The sequence below is a fragment of the Patagioenas fasciata genome, unplaced genomic scaffold (genome assembly GCF_037038585.1).
Source record: "Patagioenas fasciata isolate bPatFas1 unplaced genomic scaffold, bPatFas1.hap1 Unplaced_252, whole genome shotgun sequence".
Classification (NCBI taxonomy): Eukaryota; Metazoa; Chordata; class Aves; order Columbiformes; family Columbidae; genus Patagioenas; species Patagioenas fasciata.
The window spans coordinates 27345-52173 of record NW_027288680.1 but is presented as its reverse complement, the minus strand read 5'-3'; the positions used below and the strand labels follow the sequence as shown (position 1 = coordinate 52173).

General features: G+C 38.6%; 1 long non-coding RNA gene across 2 annotated transcripts; it reads right to left on the bottom strand.

The window, feature by feature from the left end:
* Positions 1 to 205: 205 nt before the first annotated feature.
* LOC139826814 (uncharacterized) lies at positions 206 to 24829 on the bottom strand. 2 transcript variants are annotated; one of them, XR_011736942.1, is made up of 5 exons: positions 24614 to 24829; positions 8299 to 8411; positions 6081 to 6160; positions 1408 to 1525; positions 206 to 344 (listed from the first exon to the last, which is right to left on the bottom strand). It is a non-coding gene; the product is annotated as an uncharacterized lncRNA (long non-coding RNA). The 2 variants fall into 2 exon arrangements; XR_011736943.1 differs by having other exon boundaries at positions 206 to 339.

The window sequence follows — 24829 nt, the reverse complement described above, 5'->3', positions numbered from 1 at the left end:
GGGCATTGGGCCAGCTCTTGTTTTGGTTGTTTTTGCTTCACCATTTGGACAGGTGCAATTCATCACATCAGGCTTGAAATCTCATGAACTAGGCACTATTACGTTGGAGTAAAATGTAAAAAACAGAGGCAGGCTTTTCGCAGATACAGAGGTGGAGACTGAAACTGGGAGTTATACCAGCTTGGACTCTGTGGATGTACCTCCTAAGTGCGTGCTTCAGATGTCTTGTTTGATTTCCTTCATTCAAAAGACAGAACTCTAGAACTCAGTTGCTCTCATTTCACATCCTGGTGCATCCATCCTTTTTTGTTTCCAGCTGTGTCAGCTCTCTGCATATATCTGTACTGAAGGCAACAGGGTGATAGCATTGGGTGAAAGTTATTCAATCAGGTTTAAAATATCCAGTTCAAATACCCAACTTGAGAAACACAGAAAAGTAACATACTCTGATTTCTATTCTGCTGAGTTAATAGCTTTACAAAAAGTAGTTTTCAGTAGAAGACTTCAACTGGAATACAAAAGCACTGCTGCAGATATTCTAGATGGAAGCCACTAAAACCTTAAGACTAAAGACTGCAAATATATTATTATATGGCTCTGAGCACTTACAGTGTTAGGACTTCTCTTATGAAAAGGTAACATTTCAAACGTCTACGAATTCACTGATATCGCCATCAGTAGCAGTCAAGCTTGTTGATACGCCTAAAACTATAGATGACATTATCCATCGGGTTCCAGTCCTAGACTAGTGTATAAACTACCAACTGCGAGGAAATTCCTAATAAAATAATTAAAATAAAATGCAACAGCTTGTGATTGGTTGATCAGGATGAATAATATAAATAAAATACTCAGCGAGAGTTCTTAATACCATGTCATATCACAGCTGTCCACATAAAAATGTGAGCTTTGAAAATAATTTTTAAAATAGTAACTAAGTTGAGCAAATTTGAAGGTGACATTAGTATTGTGAAATCTATGCACATTTTCTCTGATTTAAATAGAGTAATTTGCAGCAGCACCAGCATACCAGAACAGCAAACCCACAGTATAATGAGGGTACAGAAATCAGTTTTACCAAACAGTAAACACTTGAACTTTCACTTCCTAGCTCTAATCTTGCACTACTGTTAACATTTAATTCTGCTACAAGATCTCTACATTTTTGTGCTCTGCATCCTTGGAAATAATTCAAACACATTAAAAAGAAAAAACGCCCACAAATCAGGACTTTATATACAGAGGTTTCTATTCCTGCACAGTGAAAAGATTTCATGGCTGAGATCTCAAAGTATCCTTGTCTTATTCAGGAGACTAGATTTCATCTGTGCATTCACAGTAAGTGGCAACCCATAATCCAGCCTGGCATACAAGCAGCTGAGGTTGAACCATGACTGAGGTACTCACAATTCCTCCTTGGCTCCAGGCCCCCAGTGCTATGCTTGTCATTCTACTGGTGAAGTTTCAGCTGTGACTATGAGAACTCACCAGCAGAGCTGTGCAACTCACAGATTTCTTCGGTTTGCTGGACAAAGGAAAAAAATAATGTGTTAGTAGTTGTTAACCTGGACACATTTCAGTAAACCTAGAATTAATATTTGTCCCTTTTTTCTTCTCCCTTCTTTTTTTTCCTCCCACAGCATCCTTAATGAAAAGATATCTCTATTTATCCTCTAATCATCTTCTATTGATCATCTGAGCATCTTCATACAGATTTAAAATTTAGAATAACAATGTTACTGCCTCATATAGTACAAGTGTTAAATATATAACTAACCATATGCTAAGAGATCACGTTTCTCTATGCATTCCACATAAAAGGCTAAATTATTTTATCACGAGCTCAGGGTAAACACAGTACATTTTCTAACACGTGAAGACAACCATGTAGGTGGTGCACTGAATAAAACCCCTGTTTCATTTCACCTCCTTCTGTTCACTTAAAATAAGCAGATGACAAAGCAGTTCTGAGTAGAATGCTTTCTTTGTTGACTCACAACCCATGACCAAATGATCTATGAGAAGCCATCATTTGAACTTAGGAAATTGCTATTATAGAACTAGTTTAAAATTTTCTGTCATGAACACCCCCTGAAGATACTCCAAATGGTAAAAAGCTCCATTTCAGACCACAAACATTTGATATTCCTGAATCAAGTGTTCCAATCACTGGCTCTAAATTACATCTACTAAATAGTTTGGAAAGGACTGATGAAGTACTAACTGAAAATCTGATTCTTTAAACATTATTGATTTTTTTTTTCTTTTAGATTCTACTTCAATTTAGAAACAGCTTCTTCATTTCTTCCTTTTACATTCAGCAGGTAATTAAAAATTCGTAAGGAAAAAGCTTCATAGCCCCCTTACCCCTGTCAAATTGCAGTATTCCCCTCCTCCTTTGACAAGACAATTATACAGATGCAATGATCAATTCAACACAGCAGCTTTTACATGTTTGCAATAAGGATTTGCAACAGACTTCATCTCAGTTAAAGGTTTGGCATAAATAGCCATAACATTTACTTCAGCCCAGAAAATCAAGCAAATAAAGACATGAAGAGCTAATATCCTATAACTCAAAATCAAGCAGGTAAGTAAAATGATTTCACAGTTCCCAGAATCCCAGGGAAAATCTGTGTCTCTTAAAGTCAATTGCAAAATTTCTATAAAATTCAGTGCAATCAGAATTTCATGCACCTTCTTCTGCTCACTGATCACATTTAATCACAACACCATAAAGTACATGGTGATTCCCATACAATTAATTGTAAAATTCAGCCTTGACGATAACATTCCTTCCAGGATAAATAATCACATTGTTCTTTCCCTTTTCCAAGAAGATTTTTTTTTTTTTTTGGGGGGGGGGTGCACAGTTCTATCTTAAAAAAAGGAAAAACTGCATTTCTGTTATAGAAAGGAAATATGTGTTTCCTAAATAGGAGGGCCAAATCCTCTGCTCTATAATTTTGATGGAACTCAGTCAATCCAACCCACGCATTTTTTATTGCTATCTAGCACTATACTACAATGTAGAGTGAAAACTGCTAACTTCTATCGTCAGGCCAATTTATGTATTATCAGACAAAACGGATGTCTACAGTGAATTATGGGTATAGGAGTCATTATCTTTCAGGAGCACCTTGAAAATGAGATGTCTAATCTCAATAATGTAAGTTTCCTGGTTAAATAAATCCCCTGTGCTTAGTAATTCTGTGCATTTATAGAAGAGATGTCACACCCCCCCACCTCCTTAGACTTTAAAAAAACATTTTAAAGCCTCAAGGGGATTTGAATCCTCACTAAACAGAATTGACTTCTGTACTGATTACTTAGTAGTCTTAATCACACAGTTCATGCATTTTTGTTATGTAATGGATTGGGAAATTCAAAGAAACCAGCCTGTTTCGCAAACATTTATCTTCCCATCCTCCTCAATTCCCTTTTACTTTAATGGCTATTTTTTTTTTTTAATATCAAGATGACAGTCTTATTAAGTACACCCTGCTTGAAACAGCTCCATTCAGCACTGCCCTCTAACTTTGTAGCCACCCAGAGCTTTTGTGAGCATTTAAGAACAGAACTTGGAAAGGCCAACAGAGGTTTTCCAATCCACTCTGCGAGAAAGATTGCCTCTCCACTTTTGCCTGTGAGAATTCAGGTTAAGGACTTCAGTCATCTATTTCTTCCTTGAGAGCCTGATCCAAAGCTAAATGAAAACAAAAGGAATCCATCTATCGATCTGAGCACTTCTGGCAACTTAATTCAGAGTTCCTCTACCAATTTACACAGCAAGTTGGATGCAGCCTGAGGACAGTCTTCCTAACCTAACTTGCACCCACTCTCTGTGGCCACAGGCACCCCCTCTTGTTCCCACACACCACCTTATCTCCAGGAGTTACCCACAGATGGCTGCTGACAGCCCCAAGCTCCAAGTGAAACAGAAAGAGCCAGCTGGCTCACGCAGCCACCCACCCACACCTAGATGGGTAGATTCTGAGTTGAATGTATAATTATGTCCATACCACCATCTTAACTGCATTTTTCTGGGCTGGAACTGGTTCACAGCCAGCCAATTCAGACTTGCATCTGCCTGTATTTGTAGACACAACATCAGATTTAAAATATTCCTTTGACCTTTAGGAGTCTGAGACTCTTATGCCCTATCTCTGCTCTCACTCATACAAATCAGGAGTAATTCGCTGGAAGACAGTGGAGGCATAGCAGCATCTAGAAGGGAAAAACTAAAGCCTAACAATGTCATTTGTGAGCTCCTGGTTTAAGTTTTAATTTTCTTATCAGGTTTGTGTTAGTCTCATCTTTTTGGAAATGCAAAGTAGGGACTCAGACATTCCTCATTCAATTTTCATACATTTTATGGATCTTTAGCTAATATAGATAACATACCTGTTACCAGCAGCCTGTTCTTTTACAAATACTTCCAAATAAATTCTTCTGTACAAGCACCACATTGTGACCACACTAATTCTAACGTAGAGTCAGCAGCTTTTTAAAACCATCTTCATGATAAAGCAAATCTTTCATACAACCAGAGAAGATCAGCAATCCATATCAGTTCTATATTAAAGGCTACACAGTTGCTGTTGTGTCAAATAAAGATTTTCTCTAACACTCTGCAACTTAGGTTTCAATCTGCAGTTAATAAAATACAGTTAAGAAACCTAATGTTCTAGACCTGTTCTGAAGTGTGAGTACCAGCGCATCCAGGAAGTACAAAATTTGCTGAAAAGACAATGGTCTAAACACTTTAGGATTGCAAATATAGCCAGGAACTGGAATCAACCACATAAAATAGTTCATGTTGCAGCAGGAAATACATGTGGCTATACAGAGCACTTCTTTCCACCTTACTGTTTTACAGAGTTTAACAGCTCCACACTGTTTTTACAGGACCTTTATATTCTTTGGAAGTTACTCTGGATAACCCTTCAGTTGGTAAATAGTAGAAGAGCTTTATGTTTTTCATCTGAGTTATGTCAGCTCGTCCAGTTACAGCCATGTAGCTAATTTTTGCGACAGTGTTATTTTTCAGAGGCAAGGATACATCAACTGATGCAGCGGCAATTTGAGCTGTTTACATCCCTGTGCATGTGATTTACAGAGCCTCCAGCTTGGAGTGTCCTCGGTTTTGACTATCCATGACCCTGCTATACTGTCTTATTGCTTCTCCGTGTGTTATCGCACCTTCTTTCACTTCTACAAACACACCATGCCATGTGGGAGAACTGTATTTGCCTCTTAGGGACCCTTTAAAAACAGTAGCAGTCCTCATGCCCTATGGCAACATATACCCCATCTGTACCCACTACTGGAGAAATTACTGGCTTTTATTAAGGTAATCAAATATGCAGGAGATGCGAATGTTAAAGGGAAGAAGTCTGTACACTGTTGTCAGGACGTGTTGCAGGAACAACACATAAGATATCAGTGTGTTCTAAATTATTTGGGGGGGCGGGGAAGGAATTAAACTTGGTTATCACATGCTGGTAAAAAAAATTGAATCAGTTACACACTGTCTGCATGAGTCGCATTAAACTCAGGCTTGTACAGTAAGAACTGTAGATGCCATCTGCAGCACCAGAATAACCTTGGCAGCATACCAGCACATATTAATTTCTGTGGAGAACAGCCTTGCTTGCTGTAGCTGAGTCCTCGTGGTACCTCAGACTGCCAAATTGTCTCAGAGCTAGTAACTGGATATTATAACTCATTTAAATCCATCCTAGTTAAACATGATGCTTGGAGCTGGCAGTTCCTGAAACTTTATTAAAGGTTGAGTAGGTAGCCTTTCTCACCCCCCCAGCCCCAATTTAGCAGATCATGATTACCTCAGGCAACTCACCAAAAGCCTATGATGGATAACTTGAAAACTGGAACATACATGAAAAAAAGGTAGAGGAAAAAAAAACGCTGTTGAGGAATTTTCAGTTTTGTTCTGCTTTAGGTAGAACAGAGTCTTTCAACAGAAGAATTAATATCCTAATGAATTATAGACTGATTGAGAGGGGAGACAGAGAGAAAACTCTACAGCAGCATTTCTGTATTTGCATAAGAATTTCTACCTGGATAGTGTAACTTTTTTCAACTTCTGAGAAAAAGGAACAATCAAGGCAGTTCTTGAAGAAGACTGACATCCATAGATCTGCAAAAAAAGTTACAGACAAGAGACACAGTTACAGTTCAAAGACTTGTACATCAAAGAGTGACCCATCCCCCTGTGACTCTCCCTGCTCTTATTTCACTCAGATTCTTCAAAGTAGCATTCAATGGAATGGATGACTTTTTTGTCCTAGATAACCATGGAACAGGCAAGATTTGCTCTGTTGAATCCAGATGTGGTTCAACAACCTGTTATCCTAATAACACACAAAAGAAAACATCTCTGTATGCAGAAAGTAATGTCCACAAATAAACTACAAATGCCCATCAGGAATAGCTCAGTGAACCACACACATACTGGTTTGGTGCTACAAACATCTAGAAACAGTTTTACCCATTATAGTGTATAAGTAGGACTGTAAAAGTGGCTTCGCTAGACATATGTTCCCACCTTCTACTGTAGGCACCCACACTGTACCATTATTATCAGATCTAAAACTTAATAGTCTTTAGCACAGTTATACTTTGAACATCCTTGCAACAGGAAAACTGGTATTATCCCCATGTTGTCACACAGATGAGCCTATTGTCTGGATCACTAAAAAGCATAATCATATACATGTCATCTAGTAGACACTGATGATGGGATGTCTGAATCCAAATCACTGATTTTCAAATCTGTAATTTAAGTTATGTCCTCACTCTTCAGGTGCTTAAAGATACTTAGAAATGTGAAGTCTGACTGTGAAGAAATCCAGATATTGTAGAATTCTTGATCCTATAGACCAGCTAGACAGCTACCCTATATTTAAGTTAAATCATAACATGAATGCGCAATTTATGCATTCATGTTCCATGTTACATCAGTGATTAATCTGACTGCTTTTGTCAGACCAAATTTACTTGAAGCTTTGTAGGGAATAAGGGTAAAGGAGTGGACAGAACTTTCCCCTCCTGCTGCCCCTTACCCAGCAGCCCACTGACTGCAGCGATTGAAGCATCCTTTCTCACTATGGGAATTGGGGTTCAAATTCTCTTGTGGTTTCTGTTTTCCTCTTCCATGTGATTACTTCAGCCACCAGGTGAAAGACATTTTCCTTCTGCAGACTCCTGAATTGGCTCTTCTACTTCGTACAGACTAATTATATACCAGCTGGGTGGGTATGTGTGCGCCTATGATTGAGCATGACTCTGGTCTGGTTGCTAGAGCAGTCACTTGACAGGGGATATGACTGGATTCTTCAGGCCCAGCTTCAATAAACATTAAATACTAATTTAATTCACTGAAGCAGAAATGAAAACTGTTGCAGCAAGTAAACTAGAATGTTTTGGATGACTGGCTATAGGTATTCAGGCAAGAAGACTGCAGAAGACAGAAATCTGAACCACACTTCAGAATTGTAGATTTGTGTCTTGAGAACCCAGCGAAGATATTTGCTTGTCCTCAGAATGAAAGTGGAAACTGTTTAATTTTGCAGTTGTTTTGTAAACTGCACGGTATATGCAGTACAATTACCAGTCTGTAATCTTCTTTATTATCTCTAATTTATGACCTCTGGGGGTACAAAAGTAAGCATGCAGCTGCTTCTTCCACCAGCTCTCTCTGCTCGCTGCCTACCTCCTTCCTCTGGTCTCTGGGAATTTGCAGGAGAGAAACTGTCAGGGTGAGGGAGGAGCTGTTTCATAAAACCAGTGCAAAACCAAATGCAGTCGTTAGTAGCTTGCTGCTGTGTGCAGCATTAACCACAGGGAAGTCAGACGATGTTGTCAGACGCACCTTGCTGAAAAAACTCGCTTGGAGTGGGTGGATACAGGGAATCTTCTTAAAGAGAAAATGATGACATTATGTGAAAATTGATTAGGAGAGGACAAATGTGTATGCAAATGTCCTAGCCCAGAACTGGAAACTCTTACTGCTACTATGAGTGGTGTTAGCTGCCACCATAGCTTTTCTGGATGCCAGTGTACACTTAAAGAGGATATATTATTTATCTCACACACAGCAACTGAGGCATAATATATTATTAAGGGATTAGATAGTCAAAAAGAAAAAAACACAATATGAGGGCTGAAATTATATTTCTGAATATGACTAACAACAATTTCAGCCACTGTTGGAGGTGGGTTACTCATCTGTTCATGTTCAAACCTCTCAGTATACTGAGCAGTGTGTCTACTCACGTGGTCTTAAGTAGTCCAGAGATGTTTCCTCATCTTCAAAAGGTATCCTACAGTTGCCTGTTACCTGTTGATTTTATATTAATCTTAGTAGTGGAAGATAAGCTGAGTCCAGCCTACAAAAAGCCAGTGGGAGTAAAGATTAATATAACACAAGCTAAGAGATGATAAACAGATCTGGTAGCAAACACTTGCAGTGGAAACAGTCAAAAATACCAGTAACAGAGAGATTCATTACAGCTGTCTGTGAGAGGTCCAAGCTTTCACGCAGAAGTCTTATGGAATTTGACAAAGAAATCTTATGGAAAATTTTTTAATTGACTTACTACTTTCAGGTTGAAGTGCATACTCTTGAGGCAGAGAAGTACATGCATAAGTATGTGTGTACATATGGAATTTCATTAACTGGTTTAAAATAACATCTATAAAACCCTGCAAGTATAGATCTGCTGCTTTCTTTCTTTCTTTCTAATTAAAAACCATGTTATATTAGTGGGTTTATTTACAAGAGCAAGAACTCTGTGATGTCATCTATTTTACAGAAAATCACAGTGAACTTCTCACATGAGCATTATAACTTTGGATTTGTAGAAACTCAGAAGTCATTGAAAAACTGATTCAGTCATAAAGCTCTGCTAAATCTAAGTGCACAGCTTAAACAGAAGTGTCTAGAAAAAATACCAAAGCATACAAGTGAAAACAAACATGAGGGGGATATAATTACAAGGGATAAAGAGACTTTGGTTGTAATCTCTTGCATGTATTGGTATTATCAGCTGAATCTTTGGATAGGTCTCATCTGAAGTCTGCTAAATGTTAATGAGGGTATTTCTTTTGATTTTAATAGGTTCTGAACTTAATCCTAAAACATTTTGGTTTCGTGACAGGAAGCTCAGTATATGAACACAGACCTTGTATGACAGAAAGTATCACAGAAAGTGTCTCAGTATTCTTTACTTGTAATGCAGCAAAAATAACCTTTCTAGAAATAAAGACACTCATCAGTGTAGTTCTTGGGTCCATACACTTAGATTTTGGCTTGGATATACTACGATCAATATTTCCAGGTGAAGCAACTAATTTCCTCTGTTTGACATGTGAATAAAACTCTTGCAATGCAACTTTGACTTTCATTTTACTTGCAGTCTGCTATTGCTAATGAAAAAAAAAATACTTCCTAGCTTTTCTAATGTATCAGCTAGATAAATTGTTAACACTTAAGAATTTCCCAGGAGGTAATGAATGACACAGTTTTCTGTGTTATCCCTGATAAAGTTTAGGATATGGAAAGCAGTTTAATCCTCTTTCTATACTCTCCCATCTGTGCTTAAGAGCCACCACAGTAAATTACTACATACTGAGGCACTGCTTCAGATGCAATTTCGTATTTTCAAAGCTGAGATAATTTTACTCCACAGTATATTTTTTTTAATCCTTGTAAAAAAAAAAAAAAAAACAAACCAAAAAAACAACAACAAACTAAAATGTTTAAGGAAGCCAGGTCAGAAAAAACTGTTGCATTTAAGAGATGGATGGTAGTTTTCAGTGGACTTCTTACAAAGGTTGCTTGGAATACAGAGCTAAGCCAAACTAATCACTTTGTTTACAGAAAATCAGCAATGCAAAGTGTTAAGATTTAACTCAATTGTAATCCTTTGTTAATTATAAAACACTCTTTATGCAGGAATAGATGCTGACAAATATGGCTTGAGGCACTCTTTTAATTGTAACTTAAATATGCAATTGCTTATGCCTAATGTCTTTGATTCTGCTTTCATGTTGCAGAATGAATTTACTTGGTGCAGTTTTGTCATTAACCTGTTCGGTCATGGTTAGGGCTCATTTCTTTCTCTGTGAGGGAAGCTTAAGTTTTGTGTTGGATTTCTGCACATATTACCAGATGTACATTTTGCTGCTGTCTAATCATTATGTATAAAGGGCTTGATATAGTATCTATAGGAGTAAATTGACTGACTCAGTTCAGAGGCGGAGCATAAACAGCTGCTCCAAGAGAAGTGAATACAAAGGGGGAGAGACTTATTTAATATACTTGTCTATCTTGTATTTTTCTGCATCCACATAAAAGCCTACATTCAATAACACCACAGAAATCCAGTCAGTCCAGTGTCTTGCTCAGGTCACCATATGGTTGTGGAACAGCTGGTTAACGTTAAACCTTCGCAAAACTGAGCTTATACTTACAGGAAGCAGCAGGCACTTCGCAGAATCTGCAGCATCTAAGACAGACAGCCACAAATCAGCAAAACACTCTGCTAGAGAAAGAAACCCTCCATAATCCGTTGTTACATTGAAGTTCAAATTGACATCTTTCTACCTATTTTACGTCCTGGAACTAACTCGAAAACTGTACGCCATCCCACCTGGTGACCTAAACCCAGCTAGACAAACGCCTATCACCTCACAACCAGATTATGGCAATCCAGCACTTTCTCTGAGACATGACAGTTGCTTCTAAGACTAGTGAAGCGTCAAATCTAAGCAATGTGTTTCCCTGTAGACAAAGCAGTGGCAGCAGTATGGTCACACTGCAGAGTAGTGGTTCCCTGCCTTCTCTCTGTCCCCAAAGCCAACCCAGCTGCCACAGATATACAGGGATCTGGAAGGTACCTTGCTCTGTCCTATGGCGAAGTGGCTCATCCATGCTCCAGAGGAACATGCATACCTGACAAGGCAGCAGGAAAATAAAATCCATAAGGAATCTGTGGATTTTTCTCTAGGAGCAGGTAACCCAGCTCTGCAGAGGTCTGCCTACTAACATGGAAACAGGGCTGTTTATCGCTGCATATGCCAAGAAGAAACTCCTCCTGTTCATTTGATTTTCTCTAGGTCTTCGTTGCCACACTGCTGGGATTGCTAAGGAAGAGGCTTCCATCTTCACCTCCCTACCCACTCGCATCTGTTCCTCCAGTGTGGCTTGCAGTGGGCAGTGAGAGGTGAGAACCTCAAGTGGCAAACGGGGGTTTGTGTTCACCAGTGGGCAAAGTGACACCAGCAGTTGAAGAGAGCTTGGTAGCAGTGGAAAACTAGCCAGTATAGCTAAATTATAGCTGCATATTGTTGAAAAAATAGTGAAGAGGCACAGCTATGCTACTGTAAGGCTGAAAGTTTTGGAAAGCTCATGAAAAAATAGAAATACCTGAATATAAGGTATTCATGTGATCTTAAGTCTGCCTCTTTGGGTACCTAGTGTGATATTATTGATATTGACAGTGATCCATGTAGGAGATGCAGGGAGCGGGTCTAAACCCTGCCTCCAGGAGGGAAGGAGAGGTCACTTCAAAGCTGATGCCTCAAGAGGCAAGAGAATGAGTTACCTTGAGACCAAGAAGGTCGAAGAATAGGGAGAAGTGCTGCAACAGCCTGCTTCCCCCCTGTTTTTCCCTGTTTCCCCCCTCGCCCCTGTCCAAATGCCCTCCCCAGGAAGACAGGTGGCAGCTTGTGGAGTTCTGCTTCCTGCACAGCCCAGCTCCCCAGGGGCAGCATCCGGCTCCCCACACACCCCCAGGGGCTCTGAAGAACTAGAGGGGAAAACAAAAAAAGGAGGAGAAGGTAGAGGATGAGAACCTGGATACTCTTCTGCAGATTGACCTGGATGTTGTTTAGTAAAATTAAATGACAGATGCTTCTCAAGGGCATGACAGTTTGTAGATGCCTCCTTGAAGCAGGGGAACTGCTAAAGCCTTCCAGCTGAGGTCGACAGATTTTCTGACAACAGAAAATGAAGCAATCTGAAAATATGCTCTTCCAGCTACCCCTATAGTCAGTTACAGGTTGATCATACTATGTTTCATAAATGCCAAAGCAAGCTGTCCTGACACCATTAGTTCTTTATTTAAGACACTGATAGAAGAAGAAGAGCTAATTCTTTATGAATATTCCGAGTGCTGTTAGGACAAACAAAGCATGTAAGCAGACTGATAAGAACACTCTTCATAACCTGATTCGAAGATAATACATGGTTTCCAGTCCTGACTCCTTTTTTTTTTTTTTTTCCACTTTTTGTGGCTATGATACTATTTGAATATGTTTCATTTATTGTACTGCTGTATGCAGTAATGATTTAGAAGTATGCCAACAGAAAATAAGCAGGATTTTGAAATGGCTAGCTAAAAATTAGCTAGTTTTTATAACTTGTTGATAAAAGAATAGAAATACTCTACTTGGTTTAGTAGAAATTCAGTTTACATCTTGGATACAAATATAGAACAAGACATACTGTTTTCTTAATGGAACAATAAAATTAGCTGACCTTTTAGTGAATTCATGTGTTAAGTCGAAAGTCTTGGTAAACAAGGTAACAGATATTTTTGAACTGAGCATTCATATAAACTGCTAAGGAAGTAATACTGGGATTTCTGAGATGTGGAAAATTATTGCTTGAATAACACTATGACTCTGAAAACATCATAATATAGGAGAGATGTAAATAAAATACTAAATGTATAAAAAAATTAGGTATTCAAGGTATATTCTGGAGCACCAAGCCAATAGATGGAATCCAAGTAAACTCCATGATTTAGGCACAAAGCAGCAGAGGCTTCAGTCATAGAAGGATGTGTTTCTATAAAACATCTTTGTTAAGTCTTGGGAAGGCACAGAAATCTGACCGGAATATAGGTGTCTTCTTAAGAGTACAGAACATTAATACTAAACATACTAAACAGTATTTAACTTATATGTTGCTATGTCTACCGTGCAAGTGCACCATATTTCCTACTAAATTTTTAACAACATTCATGGAACTATTTCGAAGGAAGAGCTGTATTCAACAGCCATCAGAGAGACTTACCTGGTTTACCATTATCTGACAATCAACACCTCTTCACTGGAGCTCTGGATACAGACAACTAGAGTCATTGTGTATCCAGAATGTATGACATGAAAAGCAGGGAGAATGTTTAACAATAGAGTAAAATGACAGGTAAGAAGGTTTTGATAAAACTGTAAAAAGAGTTCTTTGTTCTCTTTTTAAAGGAAAATTTGTGCTTCCTCTCAAAATGCTTTCCAGGAATTACTTATTTCCTAATCAACTCTCATCAGAAGTTATTAAGGGCACGAGTCTTTTTGTCTCCCACTGACAAGAAAAAAAAGCAATTAAATGACACAAATGTCACTTGTTCTCATGTGTGTGCCCAACTGTGCCAAAATAGTATTATCCGTAAAAGAGAGTAAGCAGCATTTGAAAATATTGGTATTATCAGCCAAGGACAGATTACATTTGGTCTCATAGAAAACAAGAGCAACAAGAAGGAAGGGGCGGGTGGGATGTTAGAGGAAACAGGAGCAAAGAAGGATATGAGAACGTTCCCTTCATTCTCTGCCTTGAATTGACTTGCAGACACACGACCCAGTCTGTTTTTTGCAGAAGTGTCAAGAGTGTTGAAAGCAGCATCCATCATTTCACCAAAGGGGACAGGGATTTGACCCTATCCACTCGTGCGCTGGTCCACAGAGCTGGCTGTGGGTGTATGCTGTATATGTATATGCAATCTATTAGGAAATCTCTGTCAGAGGCTAGCAGAGGGCTTTCAGGAGAACTGTGTAATGTTCTCTGAGTGGCTCCTGCTGTTCTCTGGAGATGAGGTTTCAAAACATTAGCTAGACTAGATAGGCCCAAGAACCCTTGAACACCTTCATGTTGGTTAATGCTGTACTTTCCACATAGGGTGTACACCCAGTCTATACATTGAGATAAATAGTTGTTGTTAATTAGTGGTGGTCTTAATTAAGCTTTTGCTGAACAAATTTACTTAATTGTTCAAAACACATTTGTGAGATTCTGCAAAATGAGCAACTTACCCTCCACCTTTGTGAAATTGCTGTTAATCATTCACTAATGTCTGCATCATCCTATTTAAACCTTCCCCCTGTGGTTTAGACTTCTTTCTGCTTGCTAATCCACCACAGGGGAGTGATATGTAAACATGAAAATACATTTTTATAGGCTTTTCCTATTTGTGGTGGTAGGTTCTATCAAGCCATATTCATAGCCTCGCTGAGAATTATTTATAATTCATTAGTCTCACATTCAATTGAATTAATTTAAAGGTATAATTCAATTTAACAAACATGCAGCTCTGTGTACCGAGCAGTGAGGCATACTGCAGCTGTTTCAAGCATGCCGCACTTCACCCCATCTTTCTGTTTTCAGCCAGCTTCCTGGCTCAGTGGTATTATCATATATCAAACCAAGCACCCCACCAAAACAACAATGGACCATAACAAGACATCATCTTTTAAACAGCATCTTTTAAAGACAGCATCTTTTAAACCTCCAAGCTGTGTGACTTTTACCTACCTGTTCCAAATTTCTCAAAATTCTTCTTCTCCATGAAGAGTATCTCCTTTAGTGTGCGGCTCTCTGTTATGAAATCCTGTTGATATGAACTACTGTAGTCTTGCTCCTATCTCTGTTGAAGTCCATTATAGACACCTCTTTCCTGTGATTTATGCCTCATTATAAAAATCAAATTTCTTGGTTGTCAAAAGTAAATTGACTGCAGCAAGCTGAAGGAACGAACTCTCTGACATACAGAGCCATCACACCAGTCTAGAGACATAACTTCAAATGTGATGGAAGGATATCCTCTAAATACAGAGCTCTCTTAGAAAGGAAAGTGAAAAACCAATTATCAGGTTGAGTGAAGAAAGCGCAAACTGCCTCTCTGCTAACCTTAACCCTAAACACCAGGATGGGCTGAGACTTGGCCCACACTCAGAAGCCATCACCCAGATAAAAAAGCTGTCAGGACAAAAACTGTTCTGCAGGATATCACTCCTCTTGCCAGCCCTTTGGCAGCCCCACTACAGCTGGAGATTGAGGCATTGTCTCTCTCTTAACACTAAACCTAATCTTCACCATACTTTTAACCATAGACCTAAAATGTGTTGTGCTCTGAGTCATAGCCTGGGGCCTCCAGGCATGGTTGAAGGGAAAAAGTTATCGCAGAAGAAATCTTTCTGTGGCCTACCCCTTCCCTTGGCAGCCCCCATGCAGCCTTACTCCACCCAGATCCCCAAGATTTGTCTCTCTCCTAAATCCTTTGCATAATTTTAATGCTAGTCTTAGCAGTGGATATGGACTAAGTGTCAGCTAAAGAGGAACATATGTGGCCCAGAAAAATATTTTGGTAACCTAGCCCTTCCCTTAGAAATGTCTCTGTATCCTCCAGTGGGGCATATAGACTTTGTCTTTCTCCTAACTCCAATATTAACTCTAATGTGAAGGGTGAACTGAGCCTTAACCCAGGATACTAGCCATGGCCCAGATGATAATGGAATAATGAGAGAAATGTTTAGCATCCTAATCCTACCCTCAGCATTCTCTTTGTAGTCACACTCCAACGAAAGCTTGATGCTTTGTCACTGTCCTGGCACTTATACAAAAGCTAGCCAGCACCATGGTGCTTGCCCACCACTTCCTTGGCGGGTCATTTCCAGCCACTTTGCAAGACAAGAAAAAGATTCTGCCGCTCTCTAAAATTAAACATAGCCCCAATTGTTTAGCTTGGCCTTGGCTCAGCACTAACCTAAGACCCCCAGACATGGTGCAGATTACAAAGTAGTCAGGGTAGAAATCTTTTTGCAGCCTACTCCTTTTCCCTGTATATCTTTTTCACATCCACTCCAATGACTGCCCTAGGTTTTGTCTCTAAACTCAAACCTTAACTTAAATCCAACCCTAACCTCAACCTTATCACTTGGCCTTTGCTGAATCTTAGTTAAGGATCTCCTATGCATGGCTAGGTACAAAATTTAGGAGATGAATACTTTCCTAGCCCACCACTTCCTTTTGCAGCCCTTTTGCAGTCTGATTCCAACAAGAGTCGTAGGCTTTGTCTCTATCCTAATGCCAACCGTAGCCCCAACCATAAGGACTGGCCTTTGCTCAGCATTGACTTGGCAGTCCCAGTGGTGGACAGAACTACAGTCAGGAAAGTATGTTCTTTGTAGCCCACCATATGACTTGGCAGCTACTTTGCAACCCCACTAGCCTTTGTCTCTCTCCCAGCACCGAATTTCAGGCTTACCTCATGGCCCCTGGGCAAAGCCCAAATTAAAAAAGAGTTAATGAGAATAATATTTTTCTAGCCCACCACTTTCACTGGCAGACCCTTTCCAACCCCACGCTATCTCAAGCTCCAGGCTTTGTCTCTCTCCTCACCCTGAAAATTACCCCAACAATAACTGTCACAGAGAGCTCAGCCTTATCCCAGGACTCTCAGGTGTGGTCCAGATGAAAAAGTTGTGGTGCAAGTCGTATTTCTGTAGCTCACATCTTCCCCTGGTAATCTCTTTCCAGCCCTACTTCAACAAGAGCTCTGGACTCTATCTCTTATAAGCCTAATTTTAATGCTAAGAGTTACAGAGAGTTCAGCCTTTCACCAGGACTCCCATGCATGGCCCAGATGATAAATTTGTCAGAGTAATAATCTTTTCATAACCTACCACTTCCCTTGGAAGCCTCCTTGTCAACAGTCTAAAAGAAAACCTAGGCTTTGTATCTCTCCTAACTCTATCTCTAATGCTAAAGGTGTCTGACTCTTACCCCTTGACTGCCAGGAACAGATCTAATGAAAACATGTTCAAATCTTTCTGTAGCCTACCACTTACCCTGACAGACACTTTCCAGTCCGACTCCTACAGGAGCTCTAGTCTTTTTCTCCATTCTAACCCTCACCCTATCTATCCCCAGCCCTATGTCTTGACACTGACATTGGTTCTCAGGCAAGGACCCTCAGGCAGGACTGAGATGAAAAAGTTGTCAGGCAATTAATCTTTTTGTAGGTGCTACTTCTTTGATGGTCCTTTGCAGCTCTAGTCCAAAAGTAGCTCTGGTCTTTGATTCCCTCCTAAGCCTAGTGCTCACCATCATAGAGGGCTCAGCCTTAGATCAGGACACCCAAGCACCATCCGTATGGAAGCACAGAGGAGAAGCCTTTCTGTAGCCCACCACTTCCTTTGGGAGGTGCTTTCCCACCCCACTCCAAGGGAAGCTCTTGGGTTTCTCTCTCACCTAACTGTGGCTTCCACATAAGGCCACAGATGGGCCTTACTCAAGGAACTCCAGACACAGTCCAAGTGCAAAATTGTTCAGTAGAATAATCATTCTGTAGCCTACCACTTTCCTTGGCATTCCTTCTGCAGTCTGCCCCAACACTGGACTTAGTCTCTCTCCTAACCTCTACCCTAAGCTTAGGTTTGGTCTGAGCGCTACCACAGGACCCTGCTTTCTACCTCTTACTCCACGCATCAGTGTCTAAAAAGTAACCACGAAAAACACCAAAAATTATGTCCAACTTTGTAATCTCTGAGTAAGAACACTTTTTTTTTATTTCACATGTAAACCATTTCTTTGTATAGTTAATTATTTGCTGAATCAAAACAATAAGCACAGTACATGTCCAACAGACTCTTAATTATATATTTCTTCATTGATCTAACCAACCATTCCATTCAGTGCTGAAATCCTACCTATGTTCCAAACTTCCCTCCAACCTTTGGTGATTATAGCAAAAGAATGATTTAAAATTGACAAGGATATACTTCATAGGTCACATACATATAATAAAACAAAGGAGCCAGTTTTATGTTTTTCCTTAAAAAAATAGAGATGCAATAATAAATTGTTTTTATTGGAGATTTTTCCATTAGAATTAATGACACATTGCATAAAGACACATAGTCTTTCTTAAAGACATACATATTATGGACTCTAGCTCCTAGTATATAGTTTCAAATTTTCTTAATTTTCCTCAGCTATTTTGCAACATATTTATTCTATTTATTTATTTTTCTGTGTTCTGTTAGTTTGAAAACATTATTTTCTTCTTCTATTTACTTTGAGGGCATGCAAGTTAACTGTTTGAAAGCATCAATACTATCAGAGGTCTGTAGGTTACCCTGTATATCCTGAACCCTTTGTTTCCAGAGAAGCAAAGTTACACGAGCTTCTGCAGAGAATAGCACTGAAGATATCATACAGCCAGCTGCATTTCTGATGTGCTTTGACTTCACTATGCACATGACCGAGAAGCTGTTGTCAGCAAGATAAGCAATAGGCAGTTGTGGGGCTGAATCTGGAACAAGGTTTGAATTCACATCCCTGGCTCTGCAGTGAAACACCTTAGCTATCTCATCAGAAGGTCACATAAATTAACTTTGTTCGGTATTTTAAAAATCATATCCTTATGTTGCATACATTAAATGGCAGTAAAGGCCATATAGAAATTGAGAAAATGAAATTTTCCTACTATTTTTTTGTATGTAGGAAATCTTAACATATTTACACTATCCACATAATTTTCCTTTTTTCTATAGTTTCTTTCTTTCTATTCATGCACACATGCATGATATCTCTTACTAGTTTTAGCTTCATTCTTTTCTGTTATTTTTTGTCATTACCAATCTACCTTAAATCTTAAAACTTGGAAAAGGTATGTATTCTCTTACAGCTACTGTTCTGTGTTTCCCATACTAACAGAGCAACCTGCATCATCGAAACAAAACAACTGAATATGGCAAATGGACTGCATGAACAAACTGAAAAAGAAGAAAGCTTCTTCTCTACAATTTTCTGTTTTCATACTTGTAGGGTTATTTATCACAATAGAGGGGGCTATAGGTGATTCTTCAGTTGATATGCTCCATCGAGATTTAAAAACAACCATTCTCTTAGCACAGATTGTGATTTTAGTAAAACTTGAAATTAGCAATTATACCAGGCTTTGGACTAAAATGGTGTATTAGGGGTGCATTCCACACTCCTATCGTATCTGTAGAACGTCATGGCCTTACAATGGCATGCTTTTTGAACCCTTTGCAATTTCAGATATTTCCTTTCTCTTTTAATATCTCATCGCCTTTGCATCAATTACAGCCTGACCTAAAGCCACACTGGCAGTGAATTTGATATATAGTAGAATCCATTTAAATGAATTTCTGATGAAAGAATAAAACTGTTAAAAGAATAAATTTACTACACAGTTTTATACAAATCCTGTATATGCACCAAAATTCTCTTAAAGAAAAAACTGATGTAAGATAAAAATGTTAAATGAATTAAAACCCAGCATCCTAGTGAAATATAATGATTATTTGACCTACTAAATGAATATCTCCAAGGACCATATAATGGCAAGTATTCAAATATATGTCAATTTTAAATATGTAATGAAAAAATGTAAAGCAAACAGTGATCAATAGGAATATCTATTCAGACAATAAACTTATGTAACAGCAGTGAAATATTCTTGAAAGGACTTTGTTCACTGAGGCGTGAAGCTAGTAAGTCTTTCATTTCTGTTGAGAAAGAGAGGCTTTTAATGATTATTGAAAGTTATTAATTGCACAGCATAAATGTAATTTTTGCTTTGCTTAATTTCAACATATTAAAATGTCTGCGAAAGCCATTATCTTCCCTTCCAGATGGACTCTGCACTTGTGGTAAATTTTTAGGGGTCTGCTTTAAAAAAGATGTTGACCAACATTCACCATTAGGGATGTCTGTATTCTGTTTAATGTAAAGCATCTTTTAAAACTGTTCCAAATTTGTCATCACTGTTGAAACATAAAAAATATACATGTTGTGAGCACTGTAGCATTTATTTAGCTTTTACATAGTCAAGAATATAGCATATAGACATATTTCTAATAAATATTATGTCCATGTATTTCAATGCTAAAATAAATTAAAAGTGTTTTGTCTTTCCCTGTGAAAAGCACTATTTTGGTAACACCAAAATCCTGTGAAGTGATCCTATTTTGAAAAAATATATGCTTTACCTGTATAGCTTGATTTTGGCCAGTTCTTTAAGTAACTGGTTTCAGGTTTAAAGCCCATATTAAACCACTAAAAATGTGCACTCTAAATCCCCTGGCAATAAGTTGAAAATAATTTTATACATCAGCTTCCTACCTGGAAAGAGTTGAGTTCATATTCAGTTTAGGTTATAGGTGAAATGAGTTTGTCAGTCGTAGTCTAGTCTGTAATGAATTTATATCTTGATCACAAAATTACTGTACTACCCAATTAAATATTGCCTGAGGGACAGTTCATTGGAGATGGAGACCCAACACTGGTTATTAGAGACCAAAGTGCATCTTCAGTGAACAAAGAACTGTACAGTCCCTAGATAGTCTTGTCTTGGTAGCAAGATGCTATGCATGGAAATGGCATTCTTCCTTCTTTTGCACCACTTTGTGTTTATATGACTTTACAAATTTCAAAAATTTCATACCAAGGAATAGCATAAATCTTGAGTCATTACCTTCTGTGCAGAAAATTCTTTGTGGAAATTCAAGGGCTTTTTTAGTGACTAGTTTGCGACTGTGATTATCCTTTTGCCATTTAGCTTTAAACCTACATTTTTGATGAATGTGTGGATAAAGCAAAGCCTTTATTGCAGAGGCATGACTGGCAGTGAAGGATGCTGAAAGCTACAACTTCACTATACTGAAGGAACAAAGAGCATGTGCAAACTACAGGCCAGAAGAAGAATACACAATTAAGGGTACAAATGTATCAGTCCTTTCTTACAAGAGATGTCTTCTGCCTGTACCCCTCCTGAAAGCAAAACCAGATTAGATTATGAAAGTCCAGTATGGATAGTCACACCCCCAGGTGAGGTTAACTTTGAGTCCTTTGAGTTTCCCTGTGGGTCTCCCATCAGTGCCACAAAAAACTTAGGGAAGGGAAAATTTGACTGGCTGACTGGCAAAATGCAAGGAATATATGTCTTGGGATATTTGAGAGTGGAAACCTTCGGAGGTAGAATTTCTCCTTGAATTTCCCTTTTTATATGGGCAATATCCACTTGTCTTCCATTTACACTGAGATCTGGGACTACAGAGAAGTTTTTGATTTGCCAAAACTCCATCCACCATTATGTTGTGATCATCAATACACAATAATAGCCATAAAGAAGAAAGCTGGAAATAACTATGCAAACACTCCACTCATACTTAAAATTATGTTCTACTGTACCTCAGAGAGCAAAAACGTACACTGAAAATAGAGGTAGATGATAATAGGGAGACACAGAAGATAATGAACATGTTGAGACAGGGTTTTTCTAATTAGAAGTTTGATGAAGAGATGAACACATTTGAACTTCAACACTTTCGTTAAGATAGTCCATAAAACTACCTTGTTGAGAAATGCAGACTAGTTGAGAGCTGGGAAACAAACAGCTCCTGTTGGCAAGCCGCTAGAGACACCAGCCACTGAAAAGAACAGAAGGTGGCTGCATAAAAAACAGAGGTTATCCAAAACCAATTAGGAGTCGCCAAGGTTTGGACAGGAAGCTAGATGAGAAATACAGATACAGAACCCTGTTTTGGTAAAAGTTTTACTCAGCCAGACAGAGTGAGTATTTTTTCTTAATTATGTAGTTGCAAACTAGATGAAATGTGGAGCACATTCCAAGAAGCCCTTCAGATCACAGATGGAGAGGATGCTGCACATACATGCAAGACCTAAATACCTTTTGAGAGATATACAAACATTTTTAGCTTTATAGGACAGCAGAAAAATGTTAATGTAAGAGAGGTCTTGATTGATCTGTTGCCACACATAAATAAATAACAGCTTGCATAATCCAATATTCACAGTAGAATCTTTGGTCACACTCCAGAGAAAACCACATTTCCATCCTTGTCTCTTGGGAGTCTTCTTCTGAAAGACTCCTCATTTTTAACAGTTCAGCCCATATCATTTTCTATTAGTATAAAAGGAGATTCAGCTCAACATAACTGGTTATTCTTTTGCCTGAGCACTCAGTTCGGGTAGCTGCAAACTGTCCTCTGACTTCTTTTTTTTGCCAAACTCTTCTTTTAAATCCTTGCTTATCACAGTGATGAAAAAGACTGAAACAACATGAGAAACACTTCAACATCTCCGAGCTTCATGAAAGTAAATACTTGAATCAGGTTCTGAAGCTATGAATGGTGCTTAGTGGGTTAATCTGATTTAATCCAAGAAAATCAGACTTAAACCATGCTCATAAAGGGTACTTTAATTTTGTTTTCTGTTTTTTAAAAAAAACTAGGAGACATCTGACCTCCCTGCCAATAATTTCTCTGTACTATTTATAAGCATTTTTGAAGTTTCTGATTACAGTGCTGAATGTCAATAGGATCCTATCTACTACTGTTATCACTATTGCTGTAGCACTTAAAAGCTGCAATTATGGAACAAGGTCTGACTAGTCTATGAGCTACACAGGTCCAGAGCAAAAGACAGTTAGTGTCACAAGAACAATATGAGAGATTAATAGTTAACATGGATCTACAGAAGGAAATAAATAATACTTTCAATTACATAGAAATGAAAAGAAGAAAGAAAATTGAGGATGTACTTGCAAAGGTATATGAAGCTAAGGGTGCATATGCAATTTTTATTAATATAGGAAAGACTGAGATATGAATGTACTGTGAAGAGAAAAGCTCAAGCAGAGAGAGGGAAAGGACAAGGTAAAGGAGGGGAAATATACAGATATAAGGCAAATTGAGGACAAAATAAGATGGCATTGTGGCAATTTGAGGTTATTAGAGAAGAAGTACAACTCAGAAACTTGCACCTGAACCAGGGGAGAAGATGACACTTGCAGAACCATTATAAAGACTGTAAGGCAATCTGGGATGAGGCAGGAAGGTCAAATGGTTGTTTCATGGAAGAAAGGCATATAGTTTTCACCGGAATAAATTGCCATAAACGTGTGCAGAGAAGTCAAGAGCGGGGGTGTAGAATGTTTCAAAAGGGGGTGCAAGGTAGGAAAAATGTGACTGAGGTTGTTGGTATGGGGTTCAGCTGAGATGGAAGAGAAAAACTGTTTAGTCAGAAAGACTGTAGAATGGAAATGCATTATAATTTCTGTTGTAGTAGAGAAAGGCATGGAGAAGCAGCTTTCATTGAAACACTGGAGTGTATATGCACAAGTGCAGGTAGTTGAGTGCTGGAAATTATTCTGAGTTGCAGCTTAGTGGGATAGACCACACAACTAGAGAATACATTAAAAGAACGACTTGTAAAAGAGAATGGAAAGAAAACAACGCATCAATGTTTAAGTTAAAATAAAACAGTCAAAAAACCGACCCACCCCCCTCCCCCTGCCTCCCCCTGAAAACAAACAAACAAAAATAAAACAAACAAACAAACAAACAAACAAAAAACTATAAAAAGCCTGAGAATGGATGAGAAGTTGTCTGCTATATGTTGTAAGAAATTATGGGGGAAAATATCAAGCAAGAGGCCTGTGAGTGACACTGCCCTCTGTATCTTGAGAACAAATACTTTCTTACCATGTGTTCTTCAGGGCAGAGAAATTCCATGCTTCAGATCAATTCTATTGATGCAGAATAGGAATGTGTAATGATTAAATTATCTGTGTGAGGTGACACAGAAATCAGGGCCAAACACTGATCCAAAGACCCCTAAATCCCAGGTCAGACAGTTTGTGAGCTAATAACTGTCTGCTGGCTGGTACAGACACAAGTTTGACATCCACCTGCTCCCTGCAGAACCCTCTTTCTTTTCCCAGTATAGGTCTATTAACAGAAGGACATGTTTATTAAGATGTTACTCAAGCTAAACAGCAGATTATGCCTCGAAGTATTTTTCCTTTCTCAGTTTTCTGTATTCACTATGAACTCTGAAATGGTAGGAACAAAGGCACACCCAGAAATGGTTCATTTATTTATCTGCTGGTAGGTGGGCAGTGAGGAAAGTAAACTATGCCACATCACATCATAGAGTTTAACGATTCCCATAGCATGGAGAAACAAAAGGTAAAAATTCACTACTCATGAATTATCTACCTATGCCAACAGTCAATTTAGGCCCAGTATACATGCTACGCAGGGAGAATAAATTCTTACGACACATCAAGTCTGGAATCCAGGGCAGCCTGGTAGTGACAGTGAAGTTACACACTATTTGCATACTGATTTCTGTGGTACTGCTCGTTGTTTTGAAAAAAACATATTCATGTAGTTCCACTGGGAACACAAGTGACATATCCTAATAAATGAGGAAATCCAGCTTGAGTAACTATTTTGTTAACAGTTTATTCTATAGCTGGAGAGAGATGCCTTCTAGGGTTTTGGGGGTTGGATTCTGTTTGTAAAATAAAAATTAGAGGTACACTTTTTGTTCCCTTTTCAGATTTTGGAGTTTCAAAATATATCCTCATCTCTTTTTATAGATTCTGTGTACCTTGTGGAGTCATTTCATGTATAATTTTGATCTACTGATAGTTTACTGAACATTTAGAAACAACATAATTCACTGGCTTCTTACCTTTTATTTGAAGGATCTTTGAGACTTTTAATCTGCTTCTTAGCTAAGTACTTCTTTAGCCATGTGCGTTCCGTATTTTGAGAGTTGCTTTTAATAGATCTGATCTCGCATGTGCTTTGTCTGCAGCACAATAAACATTAAAAGGACTTCACCTCAGTATATCTCCACAGTGGTTTTGCGTGACTTTTACTTTGCCCCTTGAACCTCTTCAACACA